Source organism: Sus scrofa, chromosome 6 (assembly GCF_054392235.1).
Source record: "Sus scrofa isolate SSC_HxYL_T2T_F1_AM1 chromosome 6, Sscrofa_HxYL_maternal_Yorkshire_Landrace_v2.0, whole genome shotgun sequence".
NCBI classification, from domain to species: domain Eukaryota; kingdom Metazoa; phylum Chordata; class Mammalia; order Artiodactyla; family Suidae; genus Sus; species Sus scrofa.
Window position 1 is genome coordinate 89,866,681 of NC_139388.1, and position 18,180 is coordinate 89,884,860.

At 42.7% G+C, this 18,180-nt stretch overlaps 1 protein-coding gene across 1 annotated transcript in view; it reads left to right on the plus strand.

Annotated features, from left to right (window-relative positions):
• The first annotated feature begins 318 nt into the window (after positions 1-318).
• The window catches only part of PHACTR4 (phosphatase and actin regulator 4), a 118,782-nt gene continuing 100,920 nt past the window's right edge, over positions 319-18,180 (plus strand). Inside the window, exon 1 of the mRNA XM_021095668.2 lies at positions 319-448. The gene's annotated coding sequence lies outside the window, so the exon portion shown is untranslated. The remainder of the gene's footprint in view (positions 449-18,180) is intronic.

The following is an 18,180-nucleotide window of genomic DNA, read 5'->3' on the forward strand; positions in this document are numbered from 1 at the left end:
TTTCTAAAACAGCATATCTGCATCAGCTGCGTACTTAGGCGCTCCCTAGAGCCCAGCACTGAACTTTGTCCTCCCGAGTCCAAAGACCTTTGCTCTGTTTAATACCAGGAAAGGTGCCCGAGTTCTTTTACCCGCAGGAAATCGGCAGTGAGCGGCGCATGCCCGGAGAGGCCGTGTGGAGCCGATCGCCTGGAGCTAAGGGCGAGGGGTTCCCGCCATTTTGACCGGCTGGCGACACAGCGGGCTCTTTCCAGGAGACTACAAGTCCCGTGAGGCCCCGCGGCGGCACTTCCTATCCCTCACTGTCCTGCCTGCTCCCTTTCCCCCCTCCCGGGGGCCGAAGGCTCTGGCAGCACCCTGGAGGCCGGCGGGCCAGGTAGGATTTCCGGGGGAAACTACTTTGGAGGCTGAGGCGGCGGCGGCGGCGGCGGCGGCGGCGGCGCCCCGGGTGAGTTCGGCAAGCAGGGGAAAGTGCGCGGGGTCGCGCGGCGGGCGTCTCGTGGGCTCGGGCAGCGCTCTTGGCTCCGCTTGGGGGTCGCGGTGCGGGCCAGGGTACCGGCCGGGCCGTGGTCGCTTCTGGCCAGGGCGGAGCGGGCGGTGGCCGCCGCCTCTTCCTCCGCCCTCCCACAACGGTCAGCGGCAGCTTCTCCGCCTGCGGCGCGCCCCGCGCAGACTAACCCTCTCCGCCCCCCGGGACTTGGCGGGGCTCTTTTGTCTGGGCTGCTTTGCGCCCCTTTGTGCCCGGCGGTGGACTCGCCTTCTCGAGGGAGCACTCCCGGCCAGTCGCGGAGAGGGACTAGTCTCTGGGGATCCGGTTATGGTAACCAGATCGGGTCAAAGTCCATTTTTTAAACCCTTCCTCCCTCATACCTCTGCATCCCAGCTAGGCAGATCCGAGGTTTCGGAGCCAAGTAGAGGCAGACAGAGTTTCTGTTGAAAACCTCGAAGTTATTGTCCAGCTCATGTATGTCAACCCCGGGTGGCTTCAGGGCACTGATCTCTTCCAGGCATTTTTTGGTGGGGGGATGGGCCTCTGGGAAATGAGTGAGTCCCTCTCCCCTAGAAACCGGGAAGGGATCGAATTTGCTGCGATGTCTATATGGGTCGCAGCTGTGATGAGGAGTCCAAGAACTAACGCGGACGGGCAGAATAGTAGTTCACACACCTCTAGAATCTCGGAGGAAAGAAAGTGATTTATAGGGCAGCTAGCAGCCTCTTCATCCACTGCTTGCAGAAAAAGACGATAGCACTTCATCCAGCCGCCCAGTTTCTCGCTCCCTGTCTCCTACTCTCCAAATCTATTTCTTATTTTTTCAGCTTAAAACGAAAAGTTAAAAGCAAACGTCCGTTATTAGAAGGAGCCGCTTTATACAGAAACCAGAGACCTAGTGGCTTCTAGAAAGCCTCAGATGTAATATATGAAGCCAGTTTGAGGGAGGAGAGGTAGTTTACTGCAACTGGTGAATTATGTGGGTTTGATCACATTTTGTTGATGGTAACTTTATGTATCTTCCCTTGGAAGACTGCGTTACTAGGTTCACTTTGAAGTAAAGCTTTTTAAAAACCATTGCAGATTCTTTTTTTGAGAAATAAATTAGTCTTTCAAGTCTCTGAAATGAGGACAACCAAAACATCTTTATATGAATCATAAAAGGTTATAGAACTCATATAGGTTAAATTCCCACCCTAGTCAAGTAGGCAAATAAAAACCTTTGTACCTTATTACTTTGATATCTCATAATGGAAGTGATTTACTCTGAGAATCCCAGATTGTGTTAGTAATACTGTGTAGGAATGGAGGTCTGTAATGCAGTTGTTCTTCAATTTTTTAATCTGTCATTGAGCGGGGATTGTGTTTTCCTGGTTGTGCTTTGAAGAAGCATCCACACCACAAAATTACTCTAGAAGTTGTTACTTATTTGTTCAAACATGACATTGCTATCAGTATTATTTTTTGAAAGCAGTTCATATACATTGTGTAACCGATTGTCACTACATGTCTGTGAGATGTTCTCTCATTTTACAGCTAATAAGTGTTAAATTTACAGTCCGAAATGTTAGGTGACTTGCTGGAGATCACACAGTTAACCTAGACAGGAAATAGTAGAGTAAATCATATTCCAAATCCAGTGCTCTTTCTATTGCCTCACACCTGCTACAGTTATTTTTTTATTTTTTTGTCTTTTGTCCTTTTAGGACCACACCCACGGCATATGGAGGTTCCCAGGCTAGGGGTCTAATCGGAGCTGTTGCTGCTGGCCTCCGCCAGAGCCACAGCAAGGCCAGATCCGAGGTGCATCTTTGACCTACACCACAGCTCACGGCAACACCGGATCCTTAACCGACTGAGCGAGGCCAGGGATGGAACCCACAACCTCATGGTTCCTAGTTGGATTCGTTTCTGCTGCGCCATAACAGGAACTCCCTGCTGCAGTTATTATAACACCACCAGCTTGTGATTTGCTGAAATTTAAATATTGGAGAAAAATAAGGGGGTTCCCATTGTGGCTCAGCAGGTTAAGAACCCAAAGTAGTTTCCGTGAAAATGCAGGTTGAATCACTGGCCTCACTCAGTGGGTTAAGGATCTGGGGCAGGGTGCTGCGTAGGTCACAGATGCGGCTCCAATTTGACCCTAGCCTGGGAACTTCATTATGCCACAGGTATGGCCGTAAAAGGGAAAAAAAAAAGAAAAATACTACTGTAAATAAATATTAAATGAATCCCCTCTTACTTACTGTGCAATTTTGAGCAGTAAGCCCTTTGAACATTAGTTCAATCAGAACAAACTGATTCATGAGTAACTGGGGTTTCTAGAACCAAAATAATACCATATCAAACCGTAAGACATACTGAACATTAGTTCCATCCCCTTGTCATATGGCATGCTGCAGTTACCTTGTGTCTAGGCAGAATGGCAATTTTATGGAGCCCTGTGGGTAGAGAGAGGTGGTGAGTTATTGGGCTGTGGTTTTGACTAATGGTTATTGAAAGTTTTATTTACTAAAAGGTTTTGACTAATCTTTGCTTAAAGGTATATTAAGAAATATGTCGGAGAACATATATATGTACAGCAGTTTTGGCTGTGAAACTAACATTGAAGAAGGAATTGACATTTAGATACTTTCTACCCAGAGTGAAGACTCAAGAAAATGCTTTCTTAGTTTTGGCTTTTAATAAAAACTTGATCAGTTTCAAACTTGTTGTTTAAGCCTTGAAATTATGTCAGTACATGCCATGAATGTGACATCAGAAATAAAAACCTGCTTCACCTCCCTTACTTAAATTCTTCTCAGGTAAAATGCATTACATGCCAATGGAATTGAGTCAATACAATTACTCTGGCCTTTCTAACTAGTAGAAGCCTGTTTTAAATCTCTGTTTTATTATGCGATCATAATGGGAAGGGGTTTTCTTTTCCCTCCTGTTTTTTTGCTGTGGGTCTACTCTATTTTCAAATCAATTCAGTCAACAAATATTTATTGAAAGCCTGCTGTATCTTAAACACTTTTGTAGACCCTGAGGACAAAGCAGTGAGAACAAAAATCTTTTCCTTCTGGGGCTTATAAACCAATGGGGGGGGCACCCTTGAAAGGGAGGAGTAAGACTATAAGTAAGCACTAAATGAATCCCCTCTTACTTGCTGCAGTTTTGAGCAGTAAGCTCTTTGAACATTATTTTCTCATTTTTAACATGGGTAATGTTTCCTGTTCTACCTAGCTTGTAGAATTGCTTTCAGAATCAAGTAGGATAAAAATTTGGTAGCTTTATACCCTTCACATTCCTGTGGCACATTATTGTTACCAGTGTTAGAAAAGGAAAAGGCTGTTTATAAAGAAAGAGGAGTTCCTGTTGTGGCGCAGCAGAAATGAATCCGACTAGGAACCATGAGGTTGCGGGTTCGATCCCTGGCCTCGCTCAGTGAGTTAAGAATCCAGCATTGCCATGAGCTGTGGTGTAGGCCTCAGATGCAGCTCGAATCTGGCATTGCTGTGGCTGTTGCATAGGCCAGCGGCAACAGCTCTGATGAGACCCCTGTGCCACAAGTGCGGCCCTCAAAAAAAAAACAAAAACAAAAAACAGACAGAATGGATGGATTCTATGGGGTTTTTTTGTGGGGTTTCTTTTTAGGTCACACCCATGGCATATGGAAGTTCCCAGGCTAGGGGTCTAATTGGAGCTATAGCTGACAGCCTACGCCACAGCCATAGATACACCAGATCTGAGCCGTGTCTGTGACCTATACTACAGCTCACGGCAATGCCGGATCCCCAACCCACTGAGCAAGGCCAGGGATCGAACCTGCATTCTCATGGATGCTAGTCCTGTTCATTTCTGCTGCACCACGACAGGAACTCCCTGATGCCCCATGGTTAAATTTTCTGTGACTGTTAGCCACATCTTCACATGGGCTACTATAAACCTTTATGGAAACCTTTTTATTTATTTTATTTTATTTTATTTTTGTCTTTTTGCCTCTTCTAGGGCCGCTCCTGTGACATATGGAGGTTCCTAGGTTAGGGGTCCAATCAGAGCTGTAGCCGCCGACCTACGCCAGGGCCACAGCAACTTGGGATCCGAGCCATGTCTGTGACTTACACCACAGCTCACGGCAACACCTGATCCTTAACCCACTGAGCAAGGCCAGGGATCGAACCTGCAGCCTCATAGTTCCTAGTCAGATTTGTTAACCACCGCACCATGACGGGAACGCCATATGGAGACCTTTTAAAATAGTACTTATTAAATAAGACCATTATTATTCTGTATTATCACAGTTGGCTGTACTTTTTTTTTTTTTTTTTTTTTTTTTTTTTTTTAATGGCTGAACCTACAGTATATAGAAGTTCCTGGGCCAAGGATAGAATACAAACAATAGCTTCTATCTGTGCTGCACTTGCAGCAATGCCAGATCCTTTAACTCATTGGGCCAGGCTGGAGATCAAACCCACGTCTCTGCAGTGACCCGAGCCAACTGCAGTATGATTCTTCTTTTTTTTTTTTTTTCTTTTTGGTCTTTTTAGGGCCGCACTCTCGGCATATGGAGATTCCCAGGGTAGGGGGTCCAATCAGAGTGGTAGCTGCTGGCCTATGCCACAGCCATAGCAACGTGGGGTCTGAACCGCATCTGCGACCTACACCACAGCTCACAGCAACACCAGATCCTGAACCCATTGAGTGAGGCCAGGGATGGAACCTGTGTCCTCATGGATGCTAGTCGAGTTCATTAACTGCTGAGCCACAACGGGAACTCCTGCAGTATGACTCTTAACCCATTTTGCCAGTAGTCCACATCCCTACGGCTTAGTACACGGCTCCAGGTATTTCATTGGAACTTTATAAATGTTTATTGAATGAGTGATTAAGTCACAAACGTGAACAGGGGCTATTGTGGAGAATACCAGAACACAAATGCAGTGCCAAAATAGTTTTTTTATTCAGCAGATTTTTTTTTTGTTTGTTTTGCTCATTGTGTGCTAGGATCTAGATTATGTTCTGGTGGTACAAAGATGTAAAGGCATATAGCTTCGGCCTTGAAAAGCTTTCATCATTACAACATGCAATAGTGTGGTGAGTGTTAAATAGGGGTGTGTTATACTCTAGGTGAGAGTTCATACTTATGCTATAGATATGATTCCATTTGGAAATGCATTACAGAGAAAGATTTTGGTGCTTGTTCTTGAGGGATGAATAAGAACAGTTATTGTTAAAGGTTATTCCAGCCAGAAGGGGGGCAGTTTGAGCATAGGAATGGAGGTACAAAAGTATAAGGTGTGTGTCTGGTATAGCTAGAGGGTTTTGCACTTAGTTTTTATGTTTGTAGTTCAGGGATCCCCTCCAGATAATTTGAGGATAACAATAGATTTTCAACCCAGAAAACTGTACATAAGCATACATATGCATATCATTTTAGAAAGTTATGGAATACTTGAATCTCTGGACCAGTTGAGCTGAGTAGTTGACAAGTACAATGGCTGATGAAAGGAAAGGTTGATGATGGCTGAGTGCTGAGAAGGATTCAAACTGCTTGAAAAGGAATCTTAAAGACTTCATGACGTCCATGATTAGGGAATTGCTAAAACCATCTAACATTTTTAAGGAGGTAACTGACATAATCTGATCTTTTTTGAGCAAGTAATTGCTTGCTATTTCAGGGTAGGCTAGCGGGTTTAGGGGCATATCTAGAATAAGTGCTAAATAGGAGGCATGATCGAGGGCCTTTTTTGGTTTTATTTTGTTTTTTGCAGTTAACACGGTAAATACTATAAATTACATACTAATTTTTTCTTTTTTTATTACTCAATGAATTTATTACATTTATAGTTGTACAATGATCATCACAATCCAATTTTATAGGATTTCCAACCCACAACCTAGAGTATCCCCCCACCCCGCAAGCTGTCTCCTTTGGAGGCCATAAGTTTTTCAAAGTCTGTGAGTCAGTATCTGTTCTGCAAAGAAGTTCATTCTGTCCTTTTTTTCAGATTCCACATGTCAGTGAAAGCATTTGATGTTGGTGTCTCATTGTCTGACTGACTTCACTTAGCATAATTTCTAGGTCCACTCGTGTTGCTAAAAATGCCGGTATTTCATTCCTTTTAATGGCTGAGTAATATTCCATTGTGTATATGTGCCACAGCTTTTTGATCCACTCCTCTGTCGATGGACATTTAGGTTGTTTCTGTGTCTTGGCTATTGCAAATAGTGCTGCAGTGAACATTGGAGTACATGTGTCTTTTTGAGTCATGGTTTTTGCTGGTTGGATGCCCAGGGGTGGGATTGCTGGGTCAAATGGTAGTTCTATTTTTAGTTTTCTAAGGAATCTCCATACTGTTTTCCACAGTGGTTGCACCAATTTACAATCCCACCAACAGTGTAACAGGGTTCCTTTTTCTCCACACCCTCTCCAGCACTTATTGTTTGTAGACTTTTGGATGATGGCCATTCTGGCTGGTGTAAGATGATATTTTTTTTTTGTTTTTTTGGGTTTTTTTTTTGTCTTTTTGCCATTTCTTGGGCCGCTCCTGCAGCATATGGAGGTTCCCAGGCTAGGGGTCCAATTGGAGCTGTAGCTGCCAGCCTACGCCAGAGCCACAGCAACGCGGGATCCGAGCCGCGTCTGCAACCTACACCACAGCTCACAGCAACGCCGGATCGTTAACCCACTGAGCAAGGGCAGGGATCGAACCCGCAACCTCATGGTTCCTAGTCGGATTTGTTAACCACTGTGCCACGATGGGAACTCCAGATGATATTGTTTTGATTTTAAAGGATGGGAGAGATTTGACATGTTTGGAAGTAAAGGAAAAGTAGCCAGTAAAGAGGCAGATATTGAAGATGTGCACAGAAGAAAAGGGAGATAATATATCTTTTAGAGGAAATAAAATCTAAAGCTCTTAGAGCTCTGAGTCTTGAAAAGGAGACATGAAGAAGGAATGGGAGGAGATATATTTGGAAGTGATGGAGGTATAAGTTGAAATTGGAGTAAGTTACCAACTGCCTATTCTGTGCCCAGATACTGATCTAAGTACTTTTCTATGTGCTATTTCATTTAATTTTACAAAAATTCTATAGAGTGGGTGGGCATTCCCATTTGACAGCTGAGAAAGTATGGCTCAGAGAGATTAACTAAATTTCCCAAAGGCCTCTTTAAGTAATTGAATCCAGATATATTTTGACTTCAAAGCTTAGAATTGTAATTTCTGCCTTATAGAGTCTGTTAATGCCTGATGACTTCTTTTTGAGTGAATGACAAAAGGATAGGGAAGGCTAGAGGACCTCAGAGAGTGTTTAAAGTTTGGAATAGCAGTCATAGAAAAAGTAAGGGAGCTAACCAGAGATGAAAAAAAGGGCTGCTGAACTACAGTTAGGGCCCAACTGAGGTCACACAATTATCCAGTAGGCCATCCATTCTCAGACAACACTTTTTGAATACTGATGATATGGGCCTGAGAAGAAGATACACTCTGTTATAATAGGAGGCTTGAAGCAAGTCAAAAGTCTTGTGCTTCAATTTTCTCATCTCAAAAACAGTCTGGATTAGTTGATTTCTCAAATTCTAGGATGTTATTCCAGTGAGTTTTAAGAGAGAAAGTGTGTTCAGTGACTGAATTTTTAGGGAAGAGATGGTTGAAACTGTACAGTTTTCAGATTCAAGCTTAGTTGTCAGTTTAACTTCTCTATTATGTTTAAAGGACCAGGTGTTTGTTTTGACAATCTGAAAGTTCTGACATGTTTACTTAATATAATGCATTTACTACCTTTGGAGTCTGAAAACCTAGGTTCTATCTAGTTATAGTTCCATCACTTCCTAATTGTGAATATCCAAGTCAGCTGACCTCTTTAAATTAGTTTCCTCATTTATAAAATAGGGATAATAACCATTTCATCAAAAGTGTCAGATGACGGAGTTCCCGTCGTGGCGCAGTGGTTAACGAATCCGACTAGGAACCATGAGGTTGCGGGTTCGGTCCCTGCCCTTGCTCAGTGGGTTAACGATCCGGCGTTGCCGTGGGCTGTGGTGTAGGTTGCAGACGCAGCTTGGATCCCGAGTTGCTGTGGCCCTGGCGTAGGCCGGTGGCTACAGCTCCGATTCAACCCCTAGCCTGGGAACCTCCATATGCCGCGGGAGCGGCCCAAGAAATAGCAACAACAACAACAACAAAAGACAAAAAGACAAAAAGACAAAAGACAAAAAAAAAAAAAAGTGTCAGATGGGGAGTTCCCATCTGGCTCAGTGGTAATGAACCCAACTAGTACCCATGAGGATACAGGTTCAATCCCTGGCCTTGCTCTGTGGGTTAAGGATCTGGCATTGCTATGAGCTGTGGTGTAGGTTGGCAGCTACAGCTCCGATTCTACCCCTAGCCTAGGAACTTACATATGCCATGGGTGCAGCCCTAAAAAGACCCCCCCTCCTGCCCCAAAAAAAGTATCAGCTGGGATAATGCATGTGAGAGGTCTTTGTAAACTATATAGTGTTTAGTAAATGTGAGAAAAGATACTGTTATACCTGGCAAAGAAAAAGGGGTTAGTACCATGATCAGTGGTGTACAAGGGAGTGAGCACTGGTTTGAAATGCATCCTTCTGTTCCAGAGTGCTGAGTGGTAAGGGAAACCTCTTAGGATGTGTACTGTCAGTGCACTGAATTTAGAAATTTATTTGTAGTATATGATGTTGCTGGGTGTTTTTCCAGGTGTAGATTTATTTTTATTTATTTATTTATTTATTTCTGCCTTTTTAGGCCTGCACCCGCACCATATGGAGATTCCCAGCCTTGGGGTCAAATTGGAGCTGTAGCCGCTGGCCTATGCCACAGCAACGCCAGATCTGAGCTGCATCTTCTACCTACCCTGAAGCTCATGGCAACACTGGATCCTTAACCCGCTGTGCAAGACCAGGGATTGAACCTGCGTCCTCATGGATACTAGTCAGATTCGTTTCTGCTGAGCCACGGTGGGAACTCCCAGGTATATATTTATAATAAAATCTTATTTTGAATCAAATATGTGACATTAAAAAAAACCTCCATCGTTAAAGATTCTGTGTATTTATTCCCTCAAATGTGAACTTAGTTGGCCAAATTTCCAGGAGTATTTTTAAAATAGATACGGGAGCTCCTACTGTGGCATATTGGGGATCAGCAGTGTCTTGGGAGCGCCCGAACTGGGGTTGGATCTCTGGCGTGGCACTGTGCGTTGGGTTGGGATCCAGTGTTGCTGCAGCTGTACAGCTGCAGCTTGGATCTGATCCCTGGCCCTAGGAGCTCCATGGGCCTCAGGGGAGCCAAAAATTAAAGATAAATAGATGATAGATAGATAGGTAGATAAATAGATGGATTGATGTGGGCTGTATTGTAAGAATAAGGGATAACAATTTTGTGATTACCTTATAGAACTTAAATGCATTGCTTGGTTTGTTTCCTTTATGGATGGCTGGTTCTGATGGAACTCAACATACTTAATCTCTATAGAGAGCTGTCTTAGTTGGCCTTGACTCTACAAGTGCCTTCTAGCTGATAACCAGTGTACTTGATTCTCTGTGCCCAGCTCCTTACTCCCCTTCTCGGCACTTAGGTTTGAAATAGTGTCAGAAATTGTTATAAAAGGTTAATGATTCATCCTGACCTTGAGTGATCCCAGAGCACTTTGTCCATATCTCTGTAGGGCACTTTTCCCTTTGTAGCTTACTTACCTCTCTTTCTCCCCACTAAACTGTACTTATTTATGAGAATAAACTGAATTAAGGATTTCTGTCGTTGGTTTCAGTTTACATAACCATTACAAAAAATGCTGCCGCATAGGTCTTTTTGTACATGTAACTTTTCTTTCTTTTTTTTTTTTTTTTTTTTTTGTCTTTTTTGTTGTTGTTGTTGTTGCTATTTCTTGGGCCGCTCCCGCGGCATATGGAGGTTCCCAGGCTAGGGGTTGAATCGGAGCTGTAGCCACCGGCCTACGCCAGGGCCACAGCAACTCGGGATCCGAGCCGCGACTGCAACCTACACCACAGCTCACGGCAACGCCGGATCGTTAACCCACTGAGTAAGGGCAGGGACCGAACCCGCAACCTCATGGTTCCTAGTCGGATTCGTTAACCACTGCGCCACGACGGGAACTCCCATAACTTTTCTTTTAAAGTGAAAATTATTATTGTATATTTAAATAATACATGGAATAATTATATTGAAAATTATTCATTGAATAATTAAGAAAATAAAATGAAATTACTGAGTCAGCAGATATGAACATTTATATAATGCTTGATTTGTATCACCACATTTTTGTCTGTGAACATCAGTATTGTGCGGTACTTGTTTATTCACAACCAATCTTACTAATAACAGATTTTAGTATTTTGTTTTTTTATATTACTCAATGAATTTATTACATTTATAGTTGAACAGTGATCATCACAACCCAATTTTATAACATTTCCATCCCAAACCCCCAACATCCCCCCACCCCCCAACCTCTCTCCTTTGGAAACCGTAAGTTTTTCAAAGTCTGTGAGTCAGTATCTGTTCTGCAAAGAAGTTCATTGCGTCCTTTTTTCAATTCCACATGTAAGTGATAGCATTTGATATTGGTATCTCATTGTCTGACTGACTTCACTTGGCATGATAATTTCTAGGTCCATCCATGTTGCTAAAAATGCTGTTATTTCGTTCCTTTTAATGGCTGAGTAATATTCCATGTGAATATGTACCACATCTTCTTGATCCACTCCTCTGTCGATGGACATTTAGGTTGTTTCTGTGTCTTGGCTATTGCAAATAGTGCTGCAGTGAACATTGGAGTACATGTGTCTTTTTGAGTCATGGTTTTCTCTGGATAGATGCCCCGAGGATTTCAATTTTTTAAAATAAATATATTTCCAGTTTAATTGTAATGTTGCATAGTTATTTCAAAATTTTAATTATTTAGAAAGTCAGGGTTTTTTTTTTTTTGAAAGTATATATAAGTTTATTGTTTCTCTATAAAGGTGACATCAACTTACCCTTTTAAAATCACTTTTCTGAAAATAAATTTTCTGGAAATGCATTCTTTATAAAAAGTAAAGTGTGCAATACTACTGTAAATTTGCAGAAGCATTTTAAACTGGTTAACTCAGGTAAGAGTTTGAAAGATAGGTTTTGTTCTGGGAGAGATTACAGGTATCCCCAGATTTTGTTAAAGTCTTTACTTAATTCTGATTAAGGCTGTAAGAACAGAGATTTCTCTTAATGGTGTAAAATGGTTAATTACATAATTAAAATCACTTGTAAGAAATGATCCAACCAAATTTTGAGTCCACTAAAAGTTATAAGCCAGGGCCAATATTTTAAGTGAGAAGATGCTGCTTTTCACAATTTCATTTTTTTTTTTTTTTTAATCTTTTTGCCATTTCTTGGGCCGCTCCTGTGGCATATGGAGGTTCCCAGGCTAGGGGCTACACCAGGGCCACAGCAACTCGGGATCCGAGCCATGTCTGCAACCTATACCACAGCTCACGGCAACGCCGGATCCTTAACCCACTGAGCAAGGCCAGGGACCGAACCCACAACCTCATGGTTTCTAGTCAGATTCATTAACCACTGTACCACGACGGGAATTCCCCACAATTTCATTTTTTGAGAGTCATTTTTATGCCACATCAACAGTAATTTTTAGTGGATTATTCTTGCCTTACTTGATGGCATCACTTCAAAACGATTAAGGAACCATTGTCCTACTTCATCAGTCCTCACGACTTTTTATTTTTTTTATTTTTATTTATTTATTTATTTTTTGTCTTTTGTCTTTTTGTCTTTTTTTTTTGTTGTTGTTGTTGTTGTTGCTATTTCTTGGGCCCCTCCTGCGGCATATGGAGGTTCCCAGGCTAGGGGTTGAATCGGAGCTGTAGCCACCGGCCTACGCCAGAGCCACAGCAACGCGGGATCCGAGCCGCGTCTGCAACCTACACCACAGCTCACGGCAACGCCAGATCGTTAACCCACTGAGCAAGGGCAGGGACCGAACCCGCAACCTCATGGTTCCTAGTTGGATTCGTTAACCACTGCGCCGCGACGGGAACTCCACGACTTTTTATTTTTGAAGGGTATGTTTGAAAATGAGTAAAAGGTCCCACATAAATATATCTGGGCCTATGTATTATTTTGTACTTATTTTTTATTTTTTGTTTTTATTTTTTGCCATATCCCTGGCATGTGGAAGTTCCCAGGCCAAGGATTGAACCTGTGCCACAGCAGTGACAAAGCTGGATCTTTAACCCACTGTGCCACAAGAGAACTCCCTATTTGTTAAATTTGAGTATTCATCTGTTACCATTAAAACATGCCCACCAGCATAAGCATATGAAACTGTGTTTGAATTTCTATAGATATGTTTGGATTTTTTTTTTTTTTTTTTTGTCTTTTGGTCTTTTGTTGTTGTTGTTGCTATTTCTTGGGCTGCTCCCGCGGCATATGGAGGTTCCCAGACTAGGGGTCCAATCGGAGCTGTAGCCACCGGCCTACGCCAGAGCCACAGCAACTCGGGATCCGAGCCGCGTCTGCAACCTACATCACAGCTCACGGCAACGCCGGATCGTTAACCCACTGAGCAAGGGCAGGGACCGAACCCGCAACCTCATGGTTCCTAGTCGGATTCGTTAACCACTGCGCCACGACGGGAACTCCTGGATTTTTTTAATGCCTGGTATTTCATGTTTGGGAATCAGAACATGCTAATTCTTCCATGTCTTTATACTTACAGTCAGTATTAAAAGTTTGGCTTCCAGGAGTCCCCGTCGTGGCGCAGTGGTTAACGAATCCGACTAGGAACCATGAGGTTGCGGGTTCGGTCCCTGCCCTTGCTCAGTGTGTTAACGATCCGGCGTTGCCGTGAGCTATGGTGTAGGTTGCAGACGCGGCTCGGATCCCGAGTTGCTGTGGCTCTGGCATAGGCCTGTGGCTACAGCTCCGATTAGACCCCTAGCCTGGGAACCTCCATATGCCGCGGGAGCGGCCCAAGAAATAGCAAAAAGACAAAAAATAAATAAAATAAAAAAATAAAAGTTTGGCTTCCATTAACAAATAATCATTTGGTTTTTTTTTTTTTTTTTTTTTTGCTGTTGTTGTTGTTGTCTTTTTGCCTTTTCTAGGGCTGCTTCCGCAGCATATGGAGGTTCCCAGGCTAGGGGTCGAATTGGAGCTGTAGCCACCGGCCTACGCCACAGCCACAGCAATGTGGGATCCGAGCTGTGCCTATGACCTACACCACAGCTCACAGCAACGCCAGATCCTTAACCCACTGAGTGAGACCAGGGATTGAACCAAAACCTCATGGTTCCTAGTCGGATTCGTTAACCACTGCGCCACGACGGGAACTCCCAGGTTTTTTTCATATGACTGTAAATTCTTTCTTTTTTTCTTTTTGTCAGATTTTTATGATTTTTGATATTTTTGTCTTTTATTATAGCTATTTTTTCCAAGTTTATTGAAAGCTATTATAGCTATTTTTTCAAGTTTATTTAAATATTTTGACCCTGCCTGTGATACTCATTTTTATTTCTGTTTTGTGTTGTACAGAAACCTAAGTATTTCATGCCATAACTAGTCACTATGTCTTTTTTGTATTTCTTCTATTGTTAGAAAATTGTTTCTCCATAGGTGGAGCAAATATTAATTCCTCAACTTCTTTTTTTCTCACTTTTGAGGGGGAATTAATTTTGATATGTGGGAAAATGTTATTCTAAGTTTTTCAATTATTTCTACTAGCAAATATTTTGTGAAGACATTTTAAGCTTTGCAGTACACTAAATTAAAATGCTCTTGGAGTTCTCTTGTGGCACAGGAGGTTAAGGATCCAGCATTACCACTGCAGTGGCTTGGGTTGCTGCTATGGCACAGGTTCAGTCCCTGGCCTGGGAATTTTTATATGTCGTGAGTGCAGCCAAAAAAAAAAATGTTCTTAATAATCTTATGCTACTAATATCCACCTAGGTCATTAGAAATTTAAAATCTTTATAGGGGATCAAGAATATTAAAAAAAATCATAAAGTATTTTTCTCACATTAGTGTTGATATATTTTATTCTTATTTATCTTGGAATAGTTTTCATAGAAAAATGATTGTCCTTTGAGAGGATTGATTGTTTATGTAACAAGGTTAAAAAGTAGAGCTCTGAAATACTTTGCCCGTCTTCCTATGGGTGACAAGTAGAAAGGGAGAGAGTTCCTAAGGAGAGGCCCTTTCTGTCTTCCTCTTCCTCATGGATAAATCCCTATTAAAAATACTGCCATTAGGGGAGTTCCCTCCATGGCGAGGCGGAAACAAATCCGACTAGGAACCCTGAGTTACAGCTTGGATCCCTGGCCTCACTCAGTGGGTTAAGGATCTGGCATTGCCGTGAGCTGTGATGTAGGTCACAGACGGTCTATGATCTGGCATTGCTGTGGCTGTGGTGTAGGCCAGCAGCTGTAGCTCCCATTCGACTCCTACCCTGGGAACCTCCATATGCCAAGGGTGTGGCCCTAAAAAGATAAATAAATAAATAAAATTAGGCAGGAGATAATTGGCTTCTGGGATATCTTTGTATAATTGGGAAAGGGACTTCATCCTTCCACTAGGGACCACTAGGGACCTTTCTGTTAAATGAATGTGTCTTTGCATACTGTAGCCTAAGATAAATGAGAGGTCTGTTTCTTTGCAACTGCATTAATCCTTGCACACTTTTTTGGTGTGTGTGGTAAAATTTACCATTTTTACCTTTTTTAAGTGTACAGTTCAGTGGCGTTAAGAACATTCACAGTGTTGTGCAACTGTCACCAATATCCCATTTCCAGAACTTTTTCAGCATCCCAAACTCTGTACCTGTTAAATAACTCCCAGTTGTCCTCCCTACTCAGCCCCTAGTGACCTCCATTCTGCTTTCTGTCTCTATGAATCTGCCTATTCTAGGTGCCTCATGTAAGTACAGTTATGATATTTACCCTCTTGTGTCTGGCTTTATATTTATATAAATATAAATATTTATATTTTTAAAACTATCTCCTCTTTGTCCTTACAGTTGTTTTATTCTGTAGAAAATCGGAAGATTCCCTGTAGCTTCTTAACTCTCTGGAGGAAAGGCATCATTGAAATAGAAAAGCAAGCATTTAACTATCTTCAGTTAATTTAAGGATTATTAACAAAAGGTTTAGAGGATTTGGTACATTAAATATTTTAGTATGTGCTAGTGCTTTTGGAGGGCAGAACAGAAAAGAGAATATTAAGCAGTTCCCATTGTGGCACAGCAGAAATGAATCCGACTAGGAACCATGAGGTTGCGGGTTCATTCCCTGGCCTTGCTCATGAGGTTAAGGATCTGGTGTTGCCATGAGATGTAGTTTGGCTTGCAGATGAGGCTTGGATCTGGTGTTGCTCTGGCTGTGGCATAGGCTGGCAGCTATAGCTTCGATTCAACCCCTAGCCTGGGAACCTCCATATGCCATGGGTGTGGCCCTAAAAAGCAAAAAAAAAAAGAAAAGAGACTATCAAGGAGCAGCTGTTGAGCAATCTGTTTTAACTATAAGAGCTTAAAAGGATTAACTTGCTAAACATCAGTTATGCCACATTAAATTCCTGTAAATAGTGATCCTAAATATTTCATGAAGAAATATTCTTACTTGATATCATATGATCCAGACATACATGAAACTATTTTAATAAAACTCATCTGTCAGTTTTTCCATTGATCATTTTTATTTGATTTCTAACAGTGTAGATATATTTAACCAAACTTCATCTATTAAAAGAAAACTTTTGCCTGAAAGCCAATATTACTCTCAAGTGTCCAGAAGAAGTTGTGGTTTTTTTTGACACAGTGTTCAGCGGCTTGATATGGGTGGGATCTCAGTTCCCAGACTAGGGATTGAACCTGGGCTGCAGTGGTGAAAAGTGCCAAGTCCTAGCCACTGGACCGCCAGGGAACTCCCTAAGATGATTAATTCTGATCCACAAATCTTTTTTTTTTTTTTTTTTTTGTCTTTTTTAGGGCCATGCTCACAGCATATGGAGGTTCCCAAGCTAATCAGAGCCACAACTGCCGGCCTACACCACAGCCACAGCAACGCTGAATCTGAGCCAAGTCTTTGACTTACACCACGGCTCACGGCAACCCTAGATCCTTAACCCACTGAATGAGGCCTGGGATCAAACCCAAAACCTCATGGTTCCTAGTCGAGTTCATTTCTGCTGCGCCATGATGGGAACTCCTGAAAAATAATTTTTAAAAAAATTATATTGAAAAGGGAGTTCCCTTCAAGGCTCAGTGGTTAACAAACCCAACTAGGAACCATGAGGATGCGTGTTTGATCCCTGGCCTCTGTAGGTTAAGGATCCAGCGTTGCCATGAGCTGTGGTGTAGGTCGCAGATTCGGCTCAGATTCCACGTTGCTGTGGCTGTGGCGTAGGCCGGCGGCTACAGCTCCGATTAGACCCCTAGCCTGGGAACCTCCATATGCCGGGGGTGCATCCCTAAAAAAAAAAAAAAAAAAAAATCAAAAAAATTTTATTGGAATTATATTTGATTTACAGTGTTGTGTTAATTTCTGTACAGCAGAGTGACTCAGTTTTATATATATATATATATATATATATATTCTTTCTCATATTCATTTCCATTATGGTTAATCAGAGGACATTGAATATAGTTTCTTGCGCTGTGTGGCAGGACCTTGTTGTTTATCCACCTATTTATATAGTAATTTGCATCTACTAATCCCAAACTCCTACTCCTTCTCTCCCATACCCCTCTCCCCCTTGGCAACCACAAGTCTCTTCTCTATATCTGTGAGTCTGTTTCTGTTTTGTAGATATGTTTATTTGTCATATTTTAGATTCCACATATAAGTGATATCATATGGTATTTGTCCTCCTCTTCCTGGCTTCACTTAGTATGATAATCTCTTGGTCAATCCATGTTACGGCACACTGCAAATGGCATTATTTCATTCTCTTTTTTTTTTTTTTTTTGCTTTTTAGGGCCGCAACTACAGCATATGGAGGTTCTCAGGCTAGGAGTCTAATCAGAGCTAACAGCTGCCAGCCTATGCCACAGCCACAGCAATGCCAGATCTGAGCCCCGTCTGCGTCATACACCATAGCTCATGGCAATGCCAGATCTTTAACCCACTGAGCAAGACCAGGGATCAAACCCACGACCTCATGGTTCCTAGTCGGATTCGTTTACACTGCGCCATGATGGGAACTCCATTTCCTTCTTTTTATGGCTAATATTCCTTTTTTCATTCCCAGCCTTTTAGGGCTGCACCCAGGCTAGGGGTCCAATCGGAGCTGTAGCCACTGGCCTACACCAGAGCCACAGCAACACCAGATCCAAGCCGAGTCTGCAGCCTACACCACAGCTCACGGCAACTCCAGATCCTTAACCCACTGAGCAAGGCTAGAGATTGAACCTGTGTCCTCATGATACTAGTCAAATTCCTTTCCGCTGAGCCACAACGGGAACTACTGTTTGTAGACTTTTTTTTTTTTGTCTTTTTGTTGTTGTTGTTGTTGTTGCTGTTTCTTGTTTCTTGGGCCGCTCCCGCGGCATATGGAGGTTCCCAGGCTAGGGGTTCAATCGGAGCTGCAGCCACCGGCCTACACCAGGGCCACAGCAACGCGGGATCTGAGCCACGTCTGCAACCTACACCACAGCTCACGGCAACGCCGGATCGT